Here is a 24,556-nt window from a genome sequence, read left to right as displayed (position 1 = left end):
AGAAAAAAAAAATTATTGATCCCTTACCTATTAATTTAAAAATACGTGGTTTTGAACTCAGGCTCCCTTTGAGGATGCTATAATGAATACTAGTCACGATCCAGCATACTTTACTCCTTTTGGCTAATACCCTTTTCCATAGGAACTGTTGAAAAAAAACCAACCAAACAAAACATCTTTTTTTTTTGTGGTTATTCTTTCTTATTTATATACACACTCTGGGGCAAATGACTTTCCTGTTACTGGAGGGACATCAAAAAGGAAAGCAGTTGCAAATTTCTCACAGAGCTGAACTTCCTGGAATACTTTACTTGGCTTCCAGAAAATATTATAAAAAATAGGCATTTCTTGCTTTCACTAGTTCCTTGAGGCAGGTGGAACTGAGAAATAGCTAAAGGGTGGTTCCATAAATAAAGAATTATCTAGAGCATTTCATCTTGATTTTTTAAAGTATTCAGATCTGACTTATGAGACTAGCTTATTAGTACCTGGACTTCCTGATGACATTATTGATATACATTTTTTTAAAAAAATTTTTTTCTTTTATTCCCTACTTGAAACAACATAGATGAGACTGATTTTCAGAAAGGTATTAAAACCTCAGTTTTTTGTGTTGGGCGTTTTGAGACCAACATCTTGAGATCATCAGTGATTTTAGAAAATCTTATGTTCTTAAGAGGCCTGAGGAATTTGGATGTGAGTGTTTGGCTTACTGCTCATTTCTATTCATAATCAGTGGATGAGAGAGGGATTTTTATTTGTTTCTATTTTGTCCTCTGAATATTAATATCAGACCTGATTCTGCATCCATTGTATAGTAATTCAAATGGTGAAATTCCATTCAGTGTTGATGTGAGCTTTCTATTGTGATAGATCACCAGTAAATGGAGTAAGATTTTTTTTCCAAAAATGTGTTGTAAAGATAATACTGCAAAGAAAATGACAGTATTAAATAGTGCCAGTGAAAAATTCCTACAGCAGACATAAACATTTTAACTCATACACACATGATTTCAGGCAAACTCCTCTCCCCTGTTACTAAGCTTTGTGGTGGTTTAAAACATAATGGTTCTGATTTGAGATAGTCAGTAATGCTCTCCAATTCTGTCTGAAGATCTGAAGAATCCAGCAAAAATTAATAATAAAGGGTTTTTGCAAAATCTTACCCAGAATACTTCTTTATTTTCTGGAAGATTATTGCATTGCCTTATGGGAGCTATGGGGCGGGCACTTCAGGAGCCCCATTCACCCTTTGGAACAGATCACATTATCCATAAAGTATTAAAACTCTACTTCTTGTAAGTGGTGATGGGATTTCTGTAGCTTCCCAGAATATGAAGTCCAACTCTTATACCAGATAGCTGAACAGGACATCACAGCCTACCAAAACCTGGACAGGAAGATAGAAATTTTTTATCTGAACTAAGGGTGGTATAACAGGGACTCTGTGCAACCTCCTGCAAAGTTGGGTTATCTGTTCTCTCACTGCAATAGGGTTTGGACATAATACCTTATCCTGGCTTATTCAATAATTGCAACCTCACCCTAAACCAGAAGGACCATCTTTGTATATTTTTTGGCTTCAGTGTCCAAGTGAGGGAAAAGGAGGATTTCTTTCCTGCTGGTTCTACTACTAGTCTGCTAGAGTGCCAGCTCCATGTATTTAAGGGAAGTCCTGTATCAGGTATCGAAATTTGAATTTCCCTGCCTAAAGTACAGTAGCGTTACCAAAGACATTCCTATTGCTGAGAGGTTCAGCTCTATTTGGAGACTATCTGTTTCGGTGTGGTGGACAATATTTTTTTCCCACAAATCCTAAATGCACTATGAAGGATCAAAGTGTTACCCAAAGTTTATGACATGAATCCAGTACAGTACTTCTTTCTCAGTAAAAGTCCCTCCCAGAAGCTTTTAAGAGAATCTGTCTAGAAGAAGAAAGTCAGAGTTAGCACAAGGATTTTAGAATTAAGGCATGGTGATTTTAACAGCAATTATTCTTGGTCATGTAGTTCTGCTTCTGGGTATGTGAGTTAGTTTCATTAAATGTTGCCACGTCATTCCTAGCTAGTAAAAAACCCCAAATGTTTAACTACACCTTTATTGCTCTAGCAGTAACTGTTACCCTAACATTAACCGTATATACAAAATACACTATTTTGGTACACTGACATTTGTTTTCAGGGCAAACCTAATTCTAACCTAATTAATGCATTTCTTTATAGATGTCACAGACGTCTGGTTTGACTACAGCAGTATGTTGCCCTTGTTCTCATCTTTCCTGGAAAAGCCCTCTGATAAATATAACCATTTAGATTATCTCACAGATTTCACCATAAGCTGTTGCTAAAGGGGAAAGGGGTGGTGCTCTCAAAGGGTGATAAGCTGAAGTTCAGATTTGGTCCCTGAGATGCTGGAGCAATCGATCCAGACTTGGAGCTTTCTAAGGCACACTGCAACTCTGCTTGGTCTTGTGGTGATGTAAATACGAGAAGCCACAGAAGTGAGCTAGGGTTGCCTCCCTGCTCCCATCTCTGGGGTGGCAAGTGTTCCGCCCTCATTCCTAGCTTCCACCAGCCCTCCCTCCAATTTTATCTTTGCCTATAGAAGTCTCCATGGAGGCTGGTAGAAAGGGATGGCTGGGCACGGAGAATGGAGAACTTGTCATATTTACTGCTTTATCCTCTGCCAGTCTGCAGGGGGAAAACAGTTGCTATGATGGAGCAGGAAAGTGTCTGACTTTGGAAAGGAACATTTGGTACAAAAGACTTCTTTAGTTTATAAAATTTCACTTACAGTGCTCTTCTCCTCCCCATACACAGACAAAATTCAGCCAGCATCTCAACCAATGTTTCAAAACCTTTCTCTGGCTTGAGGCTAATTGCAGCATTACAGTCTGGGAAATGCAGAGGGTGCCCAAGTCATTGAAACCAAATCTTAATTTGGACCCTCATTTCCTCCTTATTAAACTGTTGGTAATTTGGCACATGAGAGGACTGCTCCTGCGAATGACAGACACGGCCCCCTCTCCATCCTCTTATACTACAAAGCTTGCATTTTTCACAGTGGATTAGCAAGTCTAGACATCCTATAAAATGTCAATGAACGTATGGATCTTCAGTGCATATTTCTCAGGAGAGCTATGCTTGTTTGCAATGCTGCTCTCTCAGCCCGATCAATACAGCCACAACAGCCTTTTGCATTTTCTGTCAGAAAACAGAACCTCACTCATTGAATTTTTTTTTCTTTCTTTCCAAAGTAGTTAATCGAATAGTGGAAGTAGAGGAAAATAGGGGTGGGTAGGGGGTGGGGAGGTAGATCATATGCCGAGCACCCAGGGAAGTTGTGAATAAAGTGTTTTATTTTAATTATTATTACTAACCACGAAGGTACGATAAGAATTATCATGAGAAAAATCATACCTCAGGGGCAAGACAGGGACTGGGGAAGAGAAGGGAAAGGAGGCGCAGCTGAGTGCGAGAACCCCCACGGGATGTGATTATCTCCTGATAACAACATCCCCAGACTTATTGCTATTATGAAATTTCGTTTTACCATTTTTTTTATATATACACAGATACATATATAAATTATTTAGGTGAAGTATTTCAATTCCCTGCAAACTGCGAGTTTGCATTAAAATGCTTCAACTGTGAGATTCCCGGGTATATTAATATCCACCCTTTGAGGATGTTGAGCAGTCCATCAGAATAAGCTCTTCATTCTCGGCTGTTTTATGATATTATTACAATGTATTTTAGTTGGGGAATGGTGGGTAGAACAAGTTTTCAGAGAAATAGACTTGTTTGCGTTCCATTTGGTTGCTGGAGGGGAAAACTCCACATAAAACGACTTTGGCTGTTCAGTAAGGCATCCTGATTTCTCATTATTATTATTATTTCCCCAGCACACTTCTATTTCTTCTCTCCTTTTCAGAAGTCCCAAGTCCCCTTCCCATTTACTTTAATAACAGTGAGAGGGGATTGCAGCCACAAGACATAGGGACCTCAAGGACTGCATTCAGATGTGTGTTTGGTTGCCTGGCAATTGTATATAAAAATGGGGATGGATTGATGCTGTTATTAAAACCAATTTCATCAATGTACAATTGGGATTTAACAATTTTTAGGGCTGAAAGATACTTACAAAAATCCACCTCACTTTTTGTTAGGCTTGCCCAGCTTATGTTTATATGTTCTTAATTTCCTTTTAACATCTTTAATTTTTCCAGACATTTCAATTTAAATTTAGGGCACTGATCATAGCTCACTGATGTCATTTTTGAATAGGATTGTCAATGACACAGAAGTGACAATGCCATCCTTTGATACACCTGAATTTCTCAGGGATCACTGCAAATAACAGCGATCATTTTGCCCATCGGGTCAACCTTAAAACCTTTTGGATGTAGTAAGAAACTCTGCAGTAACTTTAACATAAGGGCTTTGTGTCAGTCATGTAAGGAGGTTAAGAATGTTTAGAAGATACCAAATCTGGCTAAGTCCCATACAAACAGGCAGAATTTACTGAATTACGTATATACACCTTCCACAGCAAAGATGCACATGGATTTTGCTTTACTTATTCAGTTATTCTTTTCCACACATGAAGTTCACAAATTCCTTTAAAAAAACACTCCCTGATTTTGCTTTTTTTTTTTTTTTTTTTTTTTTTTTTTTAACCCAAGAATTCAGTATCAGGAGAAATATCTGTACAGTTTAATTCTAGCTGAAAGCCAGCCCTGATTGATAAAATGCCCACGGCACTGCACAAGCATCCCTTGAAACCTGCAGGATCAGGTGAACTAAATCTTTTTCCATGAAGTTTGGCATTCTTTTTTGCTTTTCCCTTTTCCTTGTTTTCTCTGAGCTGTTCCCTTTTCTACCCTATTCCCTATGTAATTATTTGGGAAACCTACAGAATGATTTTGGAAAGATATTATATTAAGCCAACATAGAGTTTAGGAGAATTTTAAGCCAGGATAAAACCACATTTAATATTCTTATATCTACATTTTTGGGTTTTGATACGCTTCTCCTTTCTGTTTCATACTGGAATGAGAGAGACATTGTCAGTTTTTATTCTGTTTCAGTTTGTTACCAGTACAAATGTATCCCTGATGAGGCTCCAACAATTATGTTTTGCTATCAAATGATTTGTAAAGATAAAATTCAGGCTGGGAAAGATATTCTACGCACTAATGAAGACAATGCTGGTTCTCACTTCAGCTCCTACATTTGCAGTAGTTATGTCACTTGATTTGTATGTTGTTATGATGCTTTTTTTGTCTCTATTGACACCACTGGAGCAATTTATGATACATATTTGTTCATACAAAAATCTCAATCAGCCCTTCAGAATTGATCTGGTTGCTCTCCTTCAGTGAAGTAGCAAACAGGAATAAAAAATGAACTGAAGACAATGTTTCCTGAGCTTTTCTTATCTACTTGAAGCATTTTGTGAGAGAGGAACCCAACCCTACTCCACTTTACCAGTGAAATGAATGCTTATTGTCAGCTGTAGAAGTAACAATACAATTGCAATGTACTGACTCACTGGTCTTAGTTACCTTGACATCAGTAAGGAAATCCATTTTTTTTCACTACTAAAGAAGTAAAAATAAAATTATAAATCATTTTATGTAACCTTATTTAGCTCAGTTGAAATCAATAGAACCATATTTATTTAGTCCCAGATGATGGTTTAGCTCAGGACTGGTATCACAAGCCTGATGGAGTATATACAGAAAATTAGAAATAAAAGTTAAAAAATTGAACATATATGTATATTTATGTATATACAAGAATAAAGTTGCAGCAGATTAAAGTTCTTGGCAAACTCCACCATTTTCAATGCTAAGAGAGAGGCTACGCCCCTGAAACCCAGCAGCCTTGCTTGTCTGGATGGATACCTGCAGAATGGTCGAGTCTCTGCCCTTGGAGCTTGGAGAATTTTGCAGAAGAAGGACGATGCAATAAATGCTCTGCAGCTTCCAGATTCTAGATTAAAATTTGTGATTTTTCCACCTACTACTGAGTCTGGGGGGTGTGTGTCTTGTTTAAAAGGCAGCAATAAGGTTCAGAAACAAAAGTTGAAAACCTTAAGACTTCTTATGCAAATGCAGTCATACCTGGGTTAAGCATATGATGTTGTTTTGACATTCTAAACAAATTAGGTTTGTAAGAGTTCTTACCTGCATATCTTAACAAATCAGCTTCATTGAAGTTAAAGTTAATCAGTAAAGTTAATAAATAACTTTTCTGGCCTGCAATGTAAAACAATGCAATCTTGCAGGAGCAAGGGCATAAGAAAACAATAATTTCTATTGCATATCCCATATGCTTTACAGAATGGTATCCAACCATGTTGCTATCACTGAAGATGATTTTTTTCCCCTCTGAGAAAAATCCACCAGATGAAGCTTTGCTGTCCTGAGAGGCTGTCCTTTAGACAGAAGTTACAAGCCCTAGCAGAGACGCCAAACAGGTACATAGTTAAGTATTTCATGGACATGTAACTCTTTTGCATTATTATACAACATAAACGCTCAGCGCAAACACCGGCGAGAAAGCTAATATAATTTTGCATCTATGAGAGGGGTTCAATCAATTAGAAGCCGGGCAATAGAACACTGTGACCATAAACTGCATTTCTTAAGAGGGAATGGCTATTTTTCAGGAGGATGTGGATACACCACAGAATGTTCTAAGGAGTGCCACAAAACTGATCCATGGGTTGGAAAACAAGTTCTGAGATATCAGGCTCAAGGAGCTCAGCTTATCAAAGAGAAAGTGCAGAAGTGAGTTGATCACTGCATAAGGCACTTCGAAATGTTTGATAGCAGGGAGCTTGTCATGACTGCTAATGAGGGCATAACAAGATCCAATGGCTGGAAGCTGATATTTGCGTAAACACAACTTTAAAATAAGATGGAATTTCCTAGCACCCAGAGGATATGGTTTACTGGCACCTAACCAGTGCAGATATACTTGGCTTTTGGATTTTTTAAAGTGTAATTGGACTTCTCTTTATCTACATGTTTTGATTCAGCTGTTGGGATAATTATTTGGCCTGTGTCTGCAGCAGGTGAGAGGAGGAATCCAAACACCTACCTCAGTTCAAGTTCCTGGAAGGAATGGGCAGTGGTACGTCCTTCACACGCTCAGGAAGTGCACAGCCCTCTGTTTGGGAAGTGCTGACACCCACATTTGATGTTTCTGAACTTCGGCCTGGTATTTGTTGTGAAAGCATTTTCTTCGAGGGTGTAACTTGGCTGTTGATGATTTGCCTTCTACAGTTTAAGAGGTTGTTTGCCACTGGAAATGGGGTATAAAAGAAAGATTTATTTTGACCCTTATTCTCTACATATTTCTAATCTACACTGAGCTAGAGATTTAGACAGAGAAGGTGAAATTTGTTAGGCTCCTATCAGCCCATGAAGGATCTGACCTCCCTGAAGTCTACGGGATTTTTAGCACTTAAACTCTTCTCCCAATGCATTTTGTCTTCCGCTTGTCTGTGTTGAATTTCATCTGCCATTGTGTTGCCCAATTACCTACAGTAGTTTATTTAGGTCCATCTGGAGTTCCTACCAATCCTTGTGGGCCTGGAATAACCTAAATAATTTTGTGTCTGTGTCATAATAGCCATAAAATAATTCTGTGTCAAAACAATTTTGTAAATTGGTGTTTCAACATTTGTCCTGAGTGCAGCTGAACAAAACCCTTTGTGTATAGCTCCAGTCTTTGCGCCTCAAGGACTCCCCTATTATACACCTGTTCTTGACAGATTGAGGCCTAAAACAGGATAGCTTAGTCACATATTAACCAGCAGGAAGAAAGTCTCTCCTTTTTATTAATGCCTGCCTACTAGTTCAGTGTTTGGAATTCAGTCCTACCTATAAATCAACATCAGAGACTACAACCCAGTGTGTTCAAGAGCTTTGTTTAAACATCAAAAGGAGAACACAGGCAAGCACTACGATAGAAATATAACTAATCACTTGCAAATACATCTTTCCTGCCAGTAGGAGCTTAACCTTTTTGTTTAATGTTACTGGAGGAAAATGCACTTATTTCCATTCTACCTATTTTCTTTAAAGCAACATGCAGGCTCCCTGTGAAAAATGAACATATTTATTCCTGATATAGCACAAACCTAGCGAAATGGATTTTAGAAGCTGAAGGAAGATTTATGGAATCCTGCAAATTTCAAGGCTACACAATGATTAATAAGAACAGGAACAACTGAGGTTGTTAAACACATTTGGCTAACCCATCACTTGATAAAGTGGCAATTTACTAAGGAGGACAAATATATCTAGGGCTTTAGCTTGTTTGTTGACTAGCAATGAACACAACATGACTGCATGTGGCACATTTATTGGATCAATTTAACTTCACACTCTGCTCCTGGCTTTCTTAGCTCATAGGGGACTCTGCTAGGATTTACCCATAGTGTGCAGAAAATCCTAGAATCTATAGACCATTCCCTTTAATTTGAATGCTGCAGATTATGGATGAAAGATTGGTCACCTATAGGATTTAAGACTTCAAAGGAAAGGAAAATAAAGAGAGACACAGAGGGGAAAAATACAAACAAAGAGACCCTGTGAGAAAGAAGTGGAAATGCAGCCTCCTACAAGATGTGGGGTTGGGTTCGATAGAGCTCCCAAATCTGATTTTCCACTTACACAAACACCACAGAATTCAGTAGCATTACTCCTTATTTACACATTAGGAAGGGACAGCAGAATCAAGCCCATTTTTTCTACCGTAGCATACCTCATTGCCAGCAAACACAAAAAAGATCACTATGTTCCGGGTTTGCTTTCATCTTTTGGGCTTGATGGTGTTTCAGTCAATACAAGTTTCTCATTGATCAACAGCATATGCTTTGTCAGCAGGATCAGGACCTCTGTATTCCTTGTAATCTGTTTTGTTAATAATAAAATGTGCTCCTCCCAAAGGTGCGGTTTGCAATGCAAAAACAAACAAACAAACAAAAAAATAGCAGCACATTGGATATAGGACCTTCCTTCAGATGATACAAGTTGTCTTAGCTCTGTGCAGATGCAATTCCTCAGATGGACTTGGCCAGCTACAGAGTTATCCAGCTCCAGTTTAAAATCTCTGGTTGAATTGCATGTGGCCAGCACTACCCAATTGGGTGACCCAAGGTTTTACCATCTGTCGTGGTTTAACCCGAGTACGAAGCTAAGCCCCACACATAATGGGGGAGAGAATCAGAAGAGTAAAATGAGAAAACATGTAGTTTGACATAAAAACAGTCGAATAGGTAAAGCAAAAGCTGTATAGACAAGCAAAGCAAAACAAGGAAGTCATTCACCACTTCCAGGGGCAGGCAGGTGTTAAGCCATCTCCAGGAAAGCTGGGCTCTATCATATGTAATGTCTACTTGAGAAGGTAAATGTTGTCACTCTGAATGTCCCCCACCCTTCCTCCTTCCTCCCCACTCCACCTTTTATTGCTGAGCATGATGCCATATGGTATGGAACATCCCTTTGGTCATTTGGCATCAGCTGTCCCGGCTGTGTCCACTCCCAGCTCCTGTGCATCTCACTGGCTGGTGGGGCAGTCTAAGAGGCCGAGAAGACCCTGGCTCAGTGTCAGTGCTGCTCAGCAGTAACTAAACCATCCCTGCATTACCAACATTGACTTCAGTACAAAATCAAAACACAGCCCCATACTAGCTACAATGAAGAAAACTAACAATCCCGGCCAAAACCAGTGCACCATATCCCTTATGCTTAGATGGAGATATACAGAACCAGCCTTACAATTACGTACCATGGGTGTCACAGTACGTGATGGAGCTGCCTCCACTCTCCTTGTGACACAGGCATTTAGCATTTGTCCCTTTTCTCTATCTCATTTCTGTAATGGACTCAGTAGATGTTTTCTCCTGTCTCTCAGGGACCTTGTATCACTCAGGTTGGTCTTCTCACTTCAACTCCACTACAAGTCAGGAGCATTGGCCCATTTTTAGAGGGGTTTACACTAGCCGGAGAGGAAAATGTAGCCCAACTGCCTATCGCAGAAACCCCATACTCTGATTGAACTCTAGAGCAGGACTAGGTGACTTCAGAAAGTGATACACCACTAAATTAAGCAACAGCCACGTTGCTAAGTTGTGTGCTACAAATTAGTTGTCCACACTTCGAGCCTTTCTTTTTCAGGTGTTTTTTTTCTTTGTACCCTTTCATATATTTTTCTTTCCCTTCTTAATACCACTGTGTAGCAGAGGTCTTTTCTTCTTTTAGTCACTAGTCCCTGTCTCTCCATATCCTTCCTCCTCCTCTCCACTTTGCATCTCAAAAATGAAATGAAAACCAAAATTGCATCCTTTTCTGGGTGTGTATGTCCTAATTTGATTTTTCCAGTGTTTTGTTCTGGTAACTGTTTACTCACCCTAATCCTATAGACCACTTCAGGCTCCAATTTAAATGAAAGCTGCCCTGCCAAATAAAGACTGCCTTGAATTGCCCCAGTCATAATGTAAGCTACAGTTCTTTCATTTCTTGGAGTGCTAATGGTAAAAGTAAAGCACTAGTGAGCATCACAGGCTGTACAATACATTATAAATAAAGGTACATGCACTACAGTATTCAAGATAAAAGGTATTAAGGGTACTGTAGGGGTACTGTAAAATTTAGTGCTCTGTAGAATATGCTAGTAGTTTCTAAAACAGCAGTCAGATGCTCACTAGGCACAAAAACAAAGAAAATTCAGGAAAGAAGCTGTCAATAGCACAAGCCCTAGAAACCTTCAAAGAGTTTGGGTCTGATCTATTTGCTCTTATTCAGTAATGCTTTTTTTTTTTTTTTTTCCCCCCCTACAAGCTGTTCCACTGAAATCACGATATGGGAAAATGTATTGTGCAATGCAGAACAAGTCCGTACCTGCAAACTCTTCAAAAAGATCTCTTGCCAAAACCCTGCAGCTTGACATCCAGCCAGGTTAAATAATGCTCACGTAAACATACACCCTTCTTGGACTGTAAGTTCACTTGCATTTTTGGTTCGGTGCTGGTACAGTGCCTAGCACTCCAGAATCCTGGAGCGTATGGTTTTTCAACCCAATACAGAAAATCAGTGTTGAGACAGGAAAATATCATTGATATGAGCAATAACATGGCCTATAATATCATGCCCCTGTTCCTTTTTGTGGTCTCATATCACCCTGTTCAGTCTCAGCACCTTCATGTATGCCTAAAGCAGCCAAAATACACAGTATCTCAGACAGTATTTACATTGCTTAGCCTCAAAAGCCAGGGGGGTTGGCCCCACATAGCCATATAACTGTGGTGGTTTTACATCCAAAAAGCTAACACAAGATGTTCAAACTTATTGTGGATCTACCTGCCATGTAGATGTCTCAATGCAGGTTCAGGACGAAAGTTAATGAAAGGATAGAACTTCATGTGTGGCTAAAGCCCCACTGGCCCTGACTGTGGGACAAAAAGACTGGCAACTAGTTTTTCTGTATGTTTAAATGTCTTAACAACATTGCTTGAGCTCCACTTCTATCCAGCTATTTTCAAATACATCTTCATAGTAGCAGCATTTTAGCTCTTCTGAGCTCTCCAGAGAATGCTTATCCAAGAAGCTGGCATGTATATGGAAAGGGACTAGATGGCAGGTGATTTCCTATAGTTTAATTGATAGGCTCATCCTATTTCTCATGCCTTCCCCTGTTGTAAATCTTCTCATTCCTCCCTTTTTTGAAACCTGCACTCTCACAATATCTTTGTGGAAACCTTTGTAATTGCTTATCTGAAACAATATTGCTCAGGAAAATTTCTGATTATTTGATTTATATTTAATTTTCCACTGAGACTCAATGTGACGGTTAGTTCAAGAATCACAAAGAAAATAGGCATTTTAAAGTTTCTTACTTATTAAATAGATTGTATTGAAAAGTCAGAGGCTTGGCAGTGGGGCTTCATATGAGGATTTGTGATTGCACAAGGTATCCTTGTACATGTCACACTTTCACATGCAAAACTCATCCTGAAGTAAAGAGAACTCAGTATTTTCTTCCAGTAATGTTTATTTGGAGTTTGGTGTGTGTTATCACTACAAAAATTGTAACAAATCACCCCTTTTGGGAAAACCAAGGAAAAGCTGAAGTTATGGCTACACTGCAAAGTTGAGGCCAGGTTCAGCTGAGACAAGCACGGAAATTTATGCATTGCCAGAGATAACTCAGCTGTAATGGGTGGAGAGGGGAAACTTGCCTCATGAAATGAAAAATTTCCATCTAAGGTGGTGACTCAAGACTTTCAGCCAACATAAAGAAATAAGCATTCTCAGAGAGCAAGTCATCTTATCCTCCTGGAAGCACCTAAAGTAGTCAGACAAATCAGACACTAAAAAAGCCCTTTTCTCTCCACAAAGTTCTAAAGAAATCTTAGTATGGAAGTCACCAGCCAGATGAAATGACGCCATTCAATGGTTATACTAGTAAATGAAGTATAGTTTCATGGTGTTCTCTGGCAGGGAGGTCAGCTGAAGCAGAACAGCCCATTATCTTAAACTCCAGAACAATGCAGTCTCATCCAAAATGTCTGTCAGGAAAAGTTTCTGGTCTGTGCTGGCTCCCAGACTATGCCTGGGAAAGAGTTTCTGAGAGGGTGCTAGTCACCAGACCCCGGAGAGACAGCTCGGACAGGCCAAGAATGGACAATAGCCATCCACTGCAGGGAAAGCTCCTGGGCACCGTTAAATTTAGGAGAGAGGACAAAGTGTTTCCATTGTGCTTAAAAAGAGATAACTCAAGTCAACCTGACAGAGCAAGGTCAGTTGCTTTGGCTTGGTGACACTTGCTCAGTACAGAGGTTACAGGCCATATTATGGTATGTATTACATCCAGGATACTCCTCTCTGAAAGTTGCTGCTGCCTGGGCTAAGCCATCACAGACTTTATCAAGGAGTGCCTAACGTGACTTCAATCTCCATACCCCCCCCTACTTACTCCCTCTAGTCTAAGCCCACAGTAGTTAATTTTCCATAGCTAAAACTCTCGAATTTGTGTTCTACAGAAGTGTTGCAAAACTTTTCGCTTTTATTCTCGTAAGGCCTTCATGTTTTAAAGTGCTGTGGCTATATTTGATTTTGTCTGTCTTTTAAATGACTTGTCAACAGTTTCCTATGGACATGGAAAGGGGCTGAGGAGAAGCAGATTTTTAATGCTGGAATACTGCTTGCCTTCTCTGCTGGGTTAAGGCACAATAAGATATAAAAATTTAGAATATGTTGCCATGCTAAGAAAGATCTTGAGCTTATTTTCTTTAAGGCCTTTGTGCATCTAGACAGCCATGGTGGATGATAGCATGTTTATCTGAAGAGGTCTAGGAAAACCCTTCCCAGTGTTCAGTTATGATGAACCTTTCAGGAATGATAAACTCTTTTTTAAAAGTGAATCATGATTGGAAAAAGATTGAGAGGATTTTTGGAACAAGCATTTAACAGGCATGGAGATACTATTCTCAGCTTTTAATATTCTCTGTGTTAAGAGTTGTTGAAGCACTCCCTGTGTGAAGGAGCCCATCCAGATCCACCTCTTCATGGAGGTGTTCCTGGCTGCTGGGGGTTGTGAAAACCACCATGATGGCAGTGGGAAGATCTCACTGAAAGGCAAAACCCCTTGCACCATGTAGAAAAACATAATCACCTCCCACCACCCCACTCCTTCCCTACTCTTCCATGAGTGCTGCTGAAACACACTGAAAGCGACAAGATGAAAGATGTTTTAGACCAGGGTTCAGTGTCTAGGACGAAAGGGAAAAATCCTCTTCAGTGCCCAGAGGCCAAAATAACAGTGCAAGTGTTGCAGGAAAAATATCAAAATAGGAAGTCTCATTACATGTGCTGCTTTTTACAGCAAGCAACAAAGTCCAGTTTTGGAGGGCTTTCCTTCCAACCAACGTACTTTGTTATTGGCCTTTGATGCTGAGGTCCACAGCACTAGTTACATGAGCAGAGCATTAGCTTTTTGAACTGTCATTGATGTGGCCTCATAGAGTTTGGTTCTGCAAGAATCTCTGATTGCTATCTGGACTCTCATCTGTCATTATTTTATTCTAAATTTCCTTTAATTTACTGGAATTTTGAGTTTTGCTGTTTGCTCTGCAGTACTCTCTGTTCACCCTGTCAAGCTTCCTACATGCCACTAAATCTTCAGGCCTACAGATATACTATACATATGCTCATTGCTTCTAAATACATAAAATCAGATATTGCTTAGCTGGGCCCCAATCCTGCAAAGGTGTGCACATGTGTTATCCTCATCACCAGAGCAGTGTGAAAAAGGTGAAGTCCTTAGCCTTAAATTGTGCATACTACTTGTAGGATCGTGGCTCCTATCAGTAAAAGCTGAAATAGCAGAGTATCTTGGGCTAATTTATTGCTTCTTTATTATTCCCTTTAAAAATATAAGTTGATTTTAAAATAAAACATTCCTCCGAAATGGAAAGTTCAAACATTTAACTTGAAAAAGAAAAGTCTATGCTAAGTCATTTAATGTTTCCTTTTTTCTAATGCTTTATTTCAATGAAACTGTTTTAAAAAATGTTGTTGAATTTGTATCTGGTTTTGTTTCTTCCAGGAATACAGAGTTGATCAGTTCCTGCCTCAGCTACAAACTTACAGCAAGCCCAGAGGTTTAGAATACAAAAATAAGCACAAGAGAAGGGCACAAATAGACTAAGTGGGCAGACCCCGTACAGCAGGGTCCAGTGTCATATGAGATCCCTCCAGGGTATCCAGGTCATCTAGAAGGATGACCAGGTATCACACAAGGTTACAGGTGACCGATTCCCTTCTGGAGCAGCAGGTCAGCAGTAGGCATTTCAAGTGGCATTGGACACCCATGAAATGTGTCCAGCATATACGTACATGACCACATCTGTATTAGGTAACTAACTCCCAATCATCAGCTTGCAGAGCAAAATCTGGTCATGAGATCATAGAATAGAATCATTTGGGTTGGAAAAGACTTTTAAGATCATTGAGTCCCCACAGATGGGGACATTAGGTCACCTTCTGAGAAGGAGCCATGGTATGTCATTCAGTGAAGGTTTCCATTAAGATGTGTTCTCTGGCTGTTTGACACCATGGTCTCTCTCCACCTCATACACCAGATTTTACTGGGCGTCAGCTACAAAAACATGTCAACTGCCTGTAACAAGCAAGAGAGCTCACACAGTGGAAGAAGGAAGCAGCTGAAATGAATGTAAGTCTGTGCAAAGGGTGAAACTGGGATGTAACAATAATATAGGACTGAATAAATACAGAACATTCCTAAAGCTTGGGATGTGATAGGTCGGAGCATGCTCAAAGCTGGGGAGAAATGCTGGGACTCCAGACCTCTGATAACCTTCAACACCAGTAAAGGAAAACAGAAATATATATGTATATATGTACTGTGCCTTAATTTTCACAATAAGAAGAGAAAATTCTACTTTTTTATTTATATCCTTGTAGTTTTCCAATAAACAGTTCACAAGCTAAATGTGTTTTCCAATGACCTGCATACAGTAAGCACAGCTCCAGCTGAAAACCCTACGCTTAGACACTGATCACATTAAGAACCTGCAACATGCAAGCTGGAGCCCTTCGAGTGCAGACAGTATGTCTAGAGGCATGCACCACTTGAACAATATGTGCTTATGCATAAATACACCATCCACTTCTGTCTCGCCATGGGGCAATTGCCCGTCCATTGAGAACAGGGCAGTCTCTGCCACTCCAATTACCTCTTTCCCCTGAAGTTGTTATAGTTGTGATAGATGCTTCAGCTAAGACATTGGTTTTATATGAATCTGAGCTGATGGTACAGAGGCCTCTGGGAAATAATCAATTAACAAATTAGAAGAGCACGTGGCGCTGATGGAGATCTTTGCTGACAAAAGCCCTGCTCTCACAAGGTGCTCAGTGCTGGTCCCTCACTTTGTCTTTCACACCTTTCAGGGCAGGGCATCTTGATGCAAATAGACTGAGCAGAGTCTTCAGTTGATCTGGTCCTCAGTTCAAATATCTTGATTAACAGCAGCAATAGCAGGATTTGGCATCAGGACCTTAACAGAGTTATTTCAGAAATGAGCTGAGCCCAACATGCTGTGGCAAGCTTTATTGTAAGGAAACTATGTAATTGCTTATAAGCGATTTACTAAGCATGCTTTTATGCAGATTTAGCCGTTATTATTTTTTTGGTTTAATTGCCAATGATTTCCTTATTTGTGTTTCTTTTGCTGAACTCACTGATTAGAATATAAGGGCACTCTTGCGAGGCTTTTGAAACAAAATCCACAGTGGAGCAACAAAAATTCAGCCCTAAGCCTTTTCCCATTATTGATAATAAACAGTAGCTAATCCTTAGCAACACTAAAGGATGCTTTCTTTGCAGACTGTCATATCCTTTCAACGTGTTCTCCAAGAAAAAGAGAGGGGGATATTCATACGGTGCATCTCCTCCTAGTGGTAACACAAGGGAAATCACAAATACACTGGATCGTACCACTGTGACAGAATGTCATTCCAATTGCCTTATTAACCATATGAAAAAATATATCACAACAGTGAGAAAACTTCTCAGTTATCTATATCTTACCCCTAAGGCTATTGTCATGAGCCAGTGGCATGCTACGGAAAGAGTACTAATTCAGTTGTCAGCTGCCTTGCCTATTAAACAGGAGGAAAAGTACCAGCAACAAAATTGAAACAAGTAATAAGGGTAAGAGAAAGGTCTGGATACCCTTGTCCACTTGATTTCTTAAATTAAACAAATACAATTACTTGTCCTGTTTTCCCTGTCACATAACATCATACTGGGAGTATCGTGCTGTCTTCTAATTGACTGTTTACTCTGCTTAAAATGCTACACGGATTGCACTTTAAAAACGTAAGTGCTGGAATATTATACGCCAAGTTCATGACCTGTATTGTAAACCGTAAGAGGATGAGCAATGATCTGCTGAGCCAAAAGGGTTTCAGGGTCTGGAAAGAGCAGGCTCACTGCTAAGGATTAAGGAAATCTGTTGGTTTCTCTATAGAAAATCTGGGTTGTTTGATTAACCACAGAAAAACTCTTCATAGCAGGAGGTGAACTGTCTTCAGGTGTTTGTTCCACATAGATCAGAGAGTTTTCTACAATAAACACAATGACATGATTCACTGTGTCCCCGCTCTTTGCACAGGCATTCAAAGCAGTGGGCACTGCAGGCAGTATTCCGTTTCCTTAATTCACTGTCATTCAGGAGGACTCTGTGGCTTGATAAGTATGCAGATCTCCCCTAAGACCTTATGTCACACCAGCCCACCCTGTGCGCGTATCTCAGGGTATCTCAAATGTCACTACATGCCTGTATTCAGCCAACTGAAACCTACCACAAGAACCAAATGTATAAAGAAATTTGTTAACATTTGTGACTGGTAGTGTTTTGCTCCGACTTTGGAGCACCATGCTGGTGCCTGGAGTTGTGCCAAAGCATGTGTAAATCTCAGAAGTGTTCTTTTCAGAAGACATAGGTTTTTTTCCTCACAATTTTGGTGGCCGATGGATTACTGAGACATTTGGGGAAGGTTCGGTTTCAGATTGAGGCATTTGGTGTGCAGGGCAGCGGCCCAGCTAAGAACAGCTATGGCTATCAGAAATGCCGTAGAATATCCCTCCTTGCCTTGAGTCACATCTCCAGAAGGACTCTGTTACTATATGTCCCATGGCCCATATGCTTAGGCAGCTGACTCACGTGCTGTTTCCCCATCTTTCTTTCTGAGTCCACTTTGCCATCACCTTCACTCTATTTTTTCATTTACACTTGGCAAATCCTATGTGCAATCATACACCTTTGTTTTGTCAGGATGTTACAGGGGTCAGTGAGTATATAAATTACAGGGATATAGTCCTTTCAGAAGAGAGAAAATGGTCATTCCATGCCTACAGGAAAAAGATGAAAGCATTTCTGGTGATGTAAGCAGGATTTCCGGTTTTGCCCCAGTACCAACTAGTTACAGAAAGTTCACTGTAAGTAATGGAGGATGATAACTAGGACAGAAAGTTCTTCCAATGCAGACTGATGACTTTTTAACCATCAGACCACTGGTTTAATTAAAAGTCAGCTATGGAAAAAGTTACTATGGAGCGGATATAATTTTCAGGTAAAAGCAAGGGGCAGGGTTTCATTCTTGGCCATATCCCCATTAGCACAGTGTTACTTCCAAGACATCCACACTGCCTTCAGTAGCACTCATCACCTTCAGTCCCCGGGTACATCTCTATTGCTTCCAGCTCCACAGCTGATGACGAGAGAGACTCTTAGCAGTGCCCAGTAACAGGACAAGAGTCATAATCAAGGCAACGATCACAAATTAAAACACATGAAAATACTTTTTCTTCTGTGAGGGCAGTCAGACACAGGCACAGGTTGTCCAGAGAGGTAGTGGAGTATACATCCTTGGAGATATTTAAAGCCTATCTAGACATGGCCCATGATGACCTGCTCTAGGTGGCCCTGCTTGAGCAGGGGAGTTGGACAAGATGACTTTCAGAGGTCCTTCCCAACCTCAACCACATTGCAATGGTTCAACAGCAGGTTTGAAGGCCTCTGGCAGGAGCTCAGTTTTAGGGCTGCTGTACCTTCTTCAGACCTGTGAGCCCGTAAGGATCTCCCTGCTGGGCACACTCTGCACCTGAGTTTTCCCCTCAATAAGAACAGGAGTTAGTTCCATGCAGTTTTATCATTTATGTTATTCCTCTTGTTATTCTTGTCAGAATTGCTTGCATTCGGTGCTAAGGATTCGGTTCATGGCTTTCAACTTTAAATGCCTAGAAGTTAGTTTGCTAAAGGGTAAGATAATTAGCCTTTTCTACCTTTATATTCAATTAAGGAAAACAGATACCTTTGGAGGTTGATAAGGACCACAGACACTGTAAGGGACCTGGGCACACACAGAGGCTTGGTGGTCTTACCGCTGGGACTTTGGGCCAGGATGGAGATGGCACATAGGAGGGCTGTCTGCTTTCCTTTGGTGGCTTTAGACAGGGCTCCAGGTCTGTATTATGGGGTCAGCCAGGGCTGATCCCTCTGCCTGGGGCGGCTGCCTGGGGCTGGTGATCTTGTTCTGTGACCCCACATGAGCTATAGGCCCACCATGCCACAGCTCTGCATGGACTTGCTGATGGGCACTGTTGGTCTGGACCTGAACCCTGACCCATGAGCTGACATCCCAGCCTGGTGTCAGCCTGTCCCTGTCCCCACAGAGGTGCCTGTAGCCCAAGGCTCAGATGATTGGAAGCACTGTGGAAATAGTTCAAGCAGATTTTTTTTTTTCTTCCCTGGGAAAGCACATTGCCACTGTCACTGACTGTAGTAATCACAGGTAGAGAGAAGGTGATCTTCTTCATGGCAGTGAGCTGGGGGCCAGGCAGCTCTGGGTCCATTCCTGGCTCAGCCTGAAGCTTCCACACGTTGGACAAATTGTTGAGGCCTAGATTCAGAAAATTACTTTCCTGAATTTACTTAAACTGTGGAGGGGACTAGGACTCCAAAACTCATATTGCTTTCCTTCAGCCCTTTGCTCCAGACATCAATACCACCAAACATAAGCAGTTGCCCCATGACCAATAGTCTCTTTGTCTCCTTTGGTTTTGAGATGTTTTGTTTCCATCAAGCATCACAGAGCAGAGACCCCTCTGTCATGATCCATCCAGTGTTCTCTGGGCACACCTTGGCAGGGGGTCCAAGGAGAAATCATCTGGCCCCAGGGGCAGAGAAAAGGCCCTCACACTGTTTGGCCTATTGGTATGAATGTCGTCTTTAGCCTTTGCTGTGTTGTCATCCTTAATACAATCATAAGAAATAAAAATACATCACATATCCCATCCACTGAATTGAAACTATTGGGAGGTAAGATAATTGGTATTTCCAGAGAGCAGAAAGCCAGGCTGGATGGATCTGTTAACATTATACCATGGTAATGTTGTTATCATTCATAGTACTGATATCCAGTAATATCAGCCTGAACAAACCCACAGCTGTGAAAATAAGTTTAAAAACTCTCCATGGAGATATTTCACTGAATAGTTGTTCTCAGCATTCATGAGAAGAAATATTTATTCAGGAGAAAATACAGATCCAATTCCTTTCAGTAAATTAGTAACAGACAATGCAAAGGCAAAAGGGTATCTTTTTTTCCCCCTTTTTTTTTATTTATTTTATTTGCAGCAAGCCTTCAGCAATTTGTAATTAGATCTTTCATGCTGGGAGAAAAAAAGAGAAAGAGAGGGAGAGAGACACCCATATTTCTGCAAAGTCATTAGTACTTTTGGCAGCGGAAGGCTGGATCCTCAGCTGGTGTAAATTGGAGGTAGCTGTACTAAAGGCAATAGGGATGATGCTGATTGACACCATGGATATCATTCCTACTGCCCTCAGGAGCCAAGGCTGAAGCAGTGGCAAAGCGTGATGTGCCTATATGAGATCAGACATTAGCATGTTAAAGGAGATACGGATAAAAGAAGAGATGTAAAAGGGCTAGCAAAGCAGGGTGCAAACTTGTGGGGTCCCAGAGAAATCAGGCCTGTGGAAAGGCAGGAGAAAATGGAGAGGACACGGACTGAAGGACTGAGAAGTCTGATGGTCGCGAAAGGCTGGCAGAGATCTACATGTAGGAGGAGAGTCAGCAGGGTATTGAAAGGGAAAACCATGTAACAACAGTGGCTTGATAGAGTATTAGGGAGAGATTAATTATTTTAAGCCTTTCAATTTTGTCATCTATTACCACATAGATTACTCAACGTAACAGGCTACCAGAAGATTGGGCTAAATGACCCCTGTTACATATGCACCAATATAGTCTTGTCTGGCAGTTCTTATTTATACCCGTAAAGCAAAGTCACAGAAAGAGGTCTAACAGTTCCTAGGAACCTCCCGAGTGTGACAGAGAAGGAATAAGAGTTGAAATCTTTGGGGAGAGGACGGTCTTTGACTATGCTGTTACTGGAGAATATCTGGTGTGTATATATGTATCTACAGAATAACATGTGAAACGGGGCCATTGGACTGGTCTGCACTGGAACTCCATGAAGTTTAGTGAAGAATCATGTCCTGGATCTGTTTAAATTCTCTGCATATTATTGCAGCAGTATTGATCATGACAAAGGCTCATCCACAGCCAGGTGTTAATTAAGTGCTCCAGTTTCTGTACAGCAGAATCATCCCTGTTTATTTGTGTTCAGATGAAATGACCCACTTGGTACCACTCCCAGGAGAGTTAGCCTAATTTAAAATTGTCTCACATCTCTGAGCCTATGTGTTCCTTCACACTACCATGGGACTTCAGTAGCACTGGTGCTTTTCTTTCCAGACAGGGCTCTGCCCCCTGTAGTGAACTGTAGGATCCCAAGATTGCTAAAGCTGTCCAACAGTTGACTTGGTAGTGTTTTACTTGGATTTTGTAAAAGATAATCCTTCACCCCTGTTAGTCATCTGGATTTTCTTCCATGGTCTGTGGAGGTAGATACCTCCAGAGGGTTCTTCATCCTCTTACTTATGTTCCTGTTACTCAGTCTGTCTCAATCTCACCTAAAGTTACCTTCCAGCTAAAATCCTTGCTTTCCAGGGGGAAAGGGGAATTTTGTTTTTTGATAAAAAAAACTTTAAGTATCACACACATTTATTTTCCAGCCTACACGAGCTTGTCTTGCAATATCAGGTTCCTGCTTTGAACTCTTCCCATTTACATTATAATCTAAATATACATTATAATATTACATTATAATTTGTGTTCTCTGAACATCCTCCTGAATTTGCTCCAAGCAAACTATTTCTGCATACAAAATTTTCAGTCCGTCTGTCCATCTGGCTCACTAACCTTCTTCCCAGCTTATTTTTTGGGGGTTCCTTTTGCTATCATATCTGTGTGTCTTCCTCAGGGAAAAAAAATATCTGCCTGTAGGTTATATTGCCTGGAATACTTGGGTGAGCAACAGATCTGAGGACAAATGGAAGAGAGTTTGCTTAAAAATATCAAGTGAATGTCTGTGGGAAAATGCTGCTGTTGTGACCATCTGTGTGTTGACATATGTTTGCTGTAGAGGGCTGAATCCAACATTCAGTGCTTCAGTGGGAATCTTGAGGGCCCAAAGAACGAAGGGCTGAGCCCTCTGTGCTGTGCTTCGGTTGGGATAAGCCTCATTACTGAATCACACAGGATGACGTAAACTGCTGCACAGGTGGGGCAGAAACTCTGAAGGATGTCAAGCGAGTTTTGTTTGAAGCAATCAGTGATGCCTTTAAAAAATATAAGAGGGGGAAAAAAACCAACCAGACCAATCAATGAACAAAACAAAAGGGTGATTATCCCATAATACCAGTAATAAAAAACTTGACAATCCAAATTGCAAGGGTGAAAAGTCTCATTTTGTCCATGAAAGCAGATTACAGCTTGCTTCAGAACATTACAAAGCACTGAAATTTAGAGTCAACACTTTTTTTTTGATTGAGCATCCACTTTAAATCAACTTGGCATGTAATCCTAGCAGAATTTATGGTTTTGAAAGGGGCAGGAAGGCTAAGGTTTTCTCTTTAATGAGTCTGGGGAAAGTCATGGACTGCATGTCTGCTTTCAAAGTGCACATCACCATTTAAACAAAAAGAGTTACTTATTTTTTTCTCCATCTAATTACTGTTTCATGCTGTGCTGTGGCACAAAACTTTCCAAGTTGCTGTACCAGGATTAACATCTTTCTTATGCTAAATTTTGCCTTAATGGCTATAACAAAAAGATGTGGGCTTCATGGAGGTGGGGGTCAGCCTCAAAAGACTGTCTTTGATGCAAGAAGCAGCAAGAATGGTCTTTCACGGTAATGTGTACTTTTAACTACCTGAGAAGAGAGTTACAATAAGTGGAACTACTTATTGAAACTATACATTAATGAACCAGATAGTAATACACGTTAAGCAATTTCATCTGCTTGCTTGCAAGATGTTTACACTGGATCTTGCCCAACATCAGTTATGCAGCTTGTGTAGCGGTAGGATAGACCTCCAGCCTGGGCATAGTGACAGTCACCTGGCACTAACATGATGGCTACTTCAGGTGCAAGACAATGCTGAAACAGCTGTCAGAATAGGCATGTGAGAATAAAATACTCATGATGGAAAATCATGAAAGCACCTGTCTTCATGACCCCGCTTCAACTGAAGATATGTAGGGACACCTCAGCAACTTTTAGCATGTGATTTCCATGGGGTGATTGCGAGCACCTTAATCTGCATTGCTCATTTTGCTCTTCCTCATCTCATTTCTTCTGTGATTGTAAGGACCGGTAGGTGAGTTATTTTCCATTGCAAAAAGCCATCTTTAAACCACCCCTCATTTTCTCCTTCCTATAAACATGTATAATTTAGGTATCATATCACATAGCAGAGCATCAAAGTTTAGTTCCCTACATGTTATTCCTACCAGGGAGTTCTGGGTACAGCCTGAAGGTCCCCATGTCACTGTCCCAGTTTAGACACAACTGCATGTAAAAGCTTTCATGAGCTGGTATTCAAAAAAAAAAAAAAAAAAAAAAGTTATTAGAAAGAGAAGAAAGAGGTTTAGGTTTTTTTTCAACTTCAGAGTATATTTTAAGCATCCATGTCGAAATGGTGATAGACACTACCTAATGGCAATTTTTAGTTTATATAAATGAAAACATTTATTTTGTCATGGCTATTAGTAAACACCACTGTCAATTGAAGCATTTTATTAAATATTTTGGGGATAAAATTAATAATGAGAAGGAGGTGCAAAGGCAGGGGTGGGAGGGAAGTCCTTTTTTAAAAAAGTCAAAGAAAAATAAAAAAATTCTCTTTCACATACCAGCTAGAGGCTTTCCAGAGAGGCTGGCTTTTTTCGGGGTTGTTCCACCTGTTCTAATGATCTGCTTGACTTAGCTGGCTCCAGGATTTCTGACTGGGCTCATGTGCCTTACATTTCTCCACTGGGGTGCTTCCTGGGGAATTCAGTGAAGAAAGTAGGAGGTAAATCACACAGGAATCACAAACGGGCTGTGTAAAGGAAGCCCTCTGAGCTTTAAAATGCCTCTCCTGAGTCATGGTGCCTTTCACAAGTAAGGAGAGAGGGTATTGCCTTTCCCCACTGTTTTTTTCATCTGGGAGTTTGGAAGCCATGCATTTCGGAAATAATAAGGAAGGCTTGGAGGTTGCTGGGATATTTATTTGGCTGTCACATCACTGTGATCCTTGGGACCAAATAAGAGACACTTTGGTGCCTGGAAGTGTAGAGAGGTTTCAAAAAGATGTGAATTTTCAGCCACAAATTTCAGCATCCAAGAACCTTTAGAAATTCACACTGCTCATTTCAGTATGTGTTGAATTAATTCCTTTGTAGATTTTCTACCATCCCAGTTCTGGGCTGGGGGGAAATTCTTTATTCCTAATTTATTGCCTGAACCCAGAAACATGGAAAATCTAATAGCAGGAATATGCTTTTGAAAACTTGTCAATAAGTTGTCTTAAAGGGAATTATGGG

The sequence above is a fragment of the Falco rusticolus genome, chromosome 6 (assembly GCF_015220075.1).
Source record: "Falco rusticolus isolate bFalRus1 chromosome 6, bFalRus1.pri, whole genome shotgun sequence".
Lineage (NCBI taxonomy): Eukaryota > Metazoa > Chordata > Aves > Falconiformes > Falconidae > Falco > Falco rusticolus.
The sequence above is the reverse complement of the archived record's forward strand: the minus strand, read 5'-3'. Positions refer to the sequence as shown.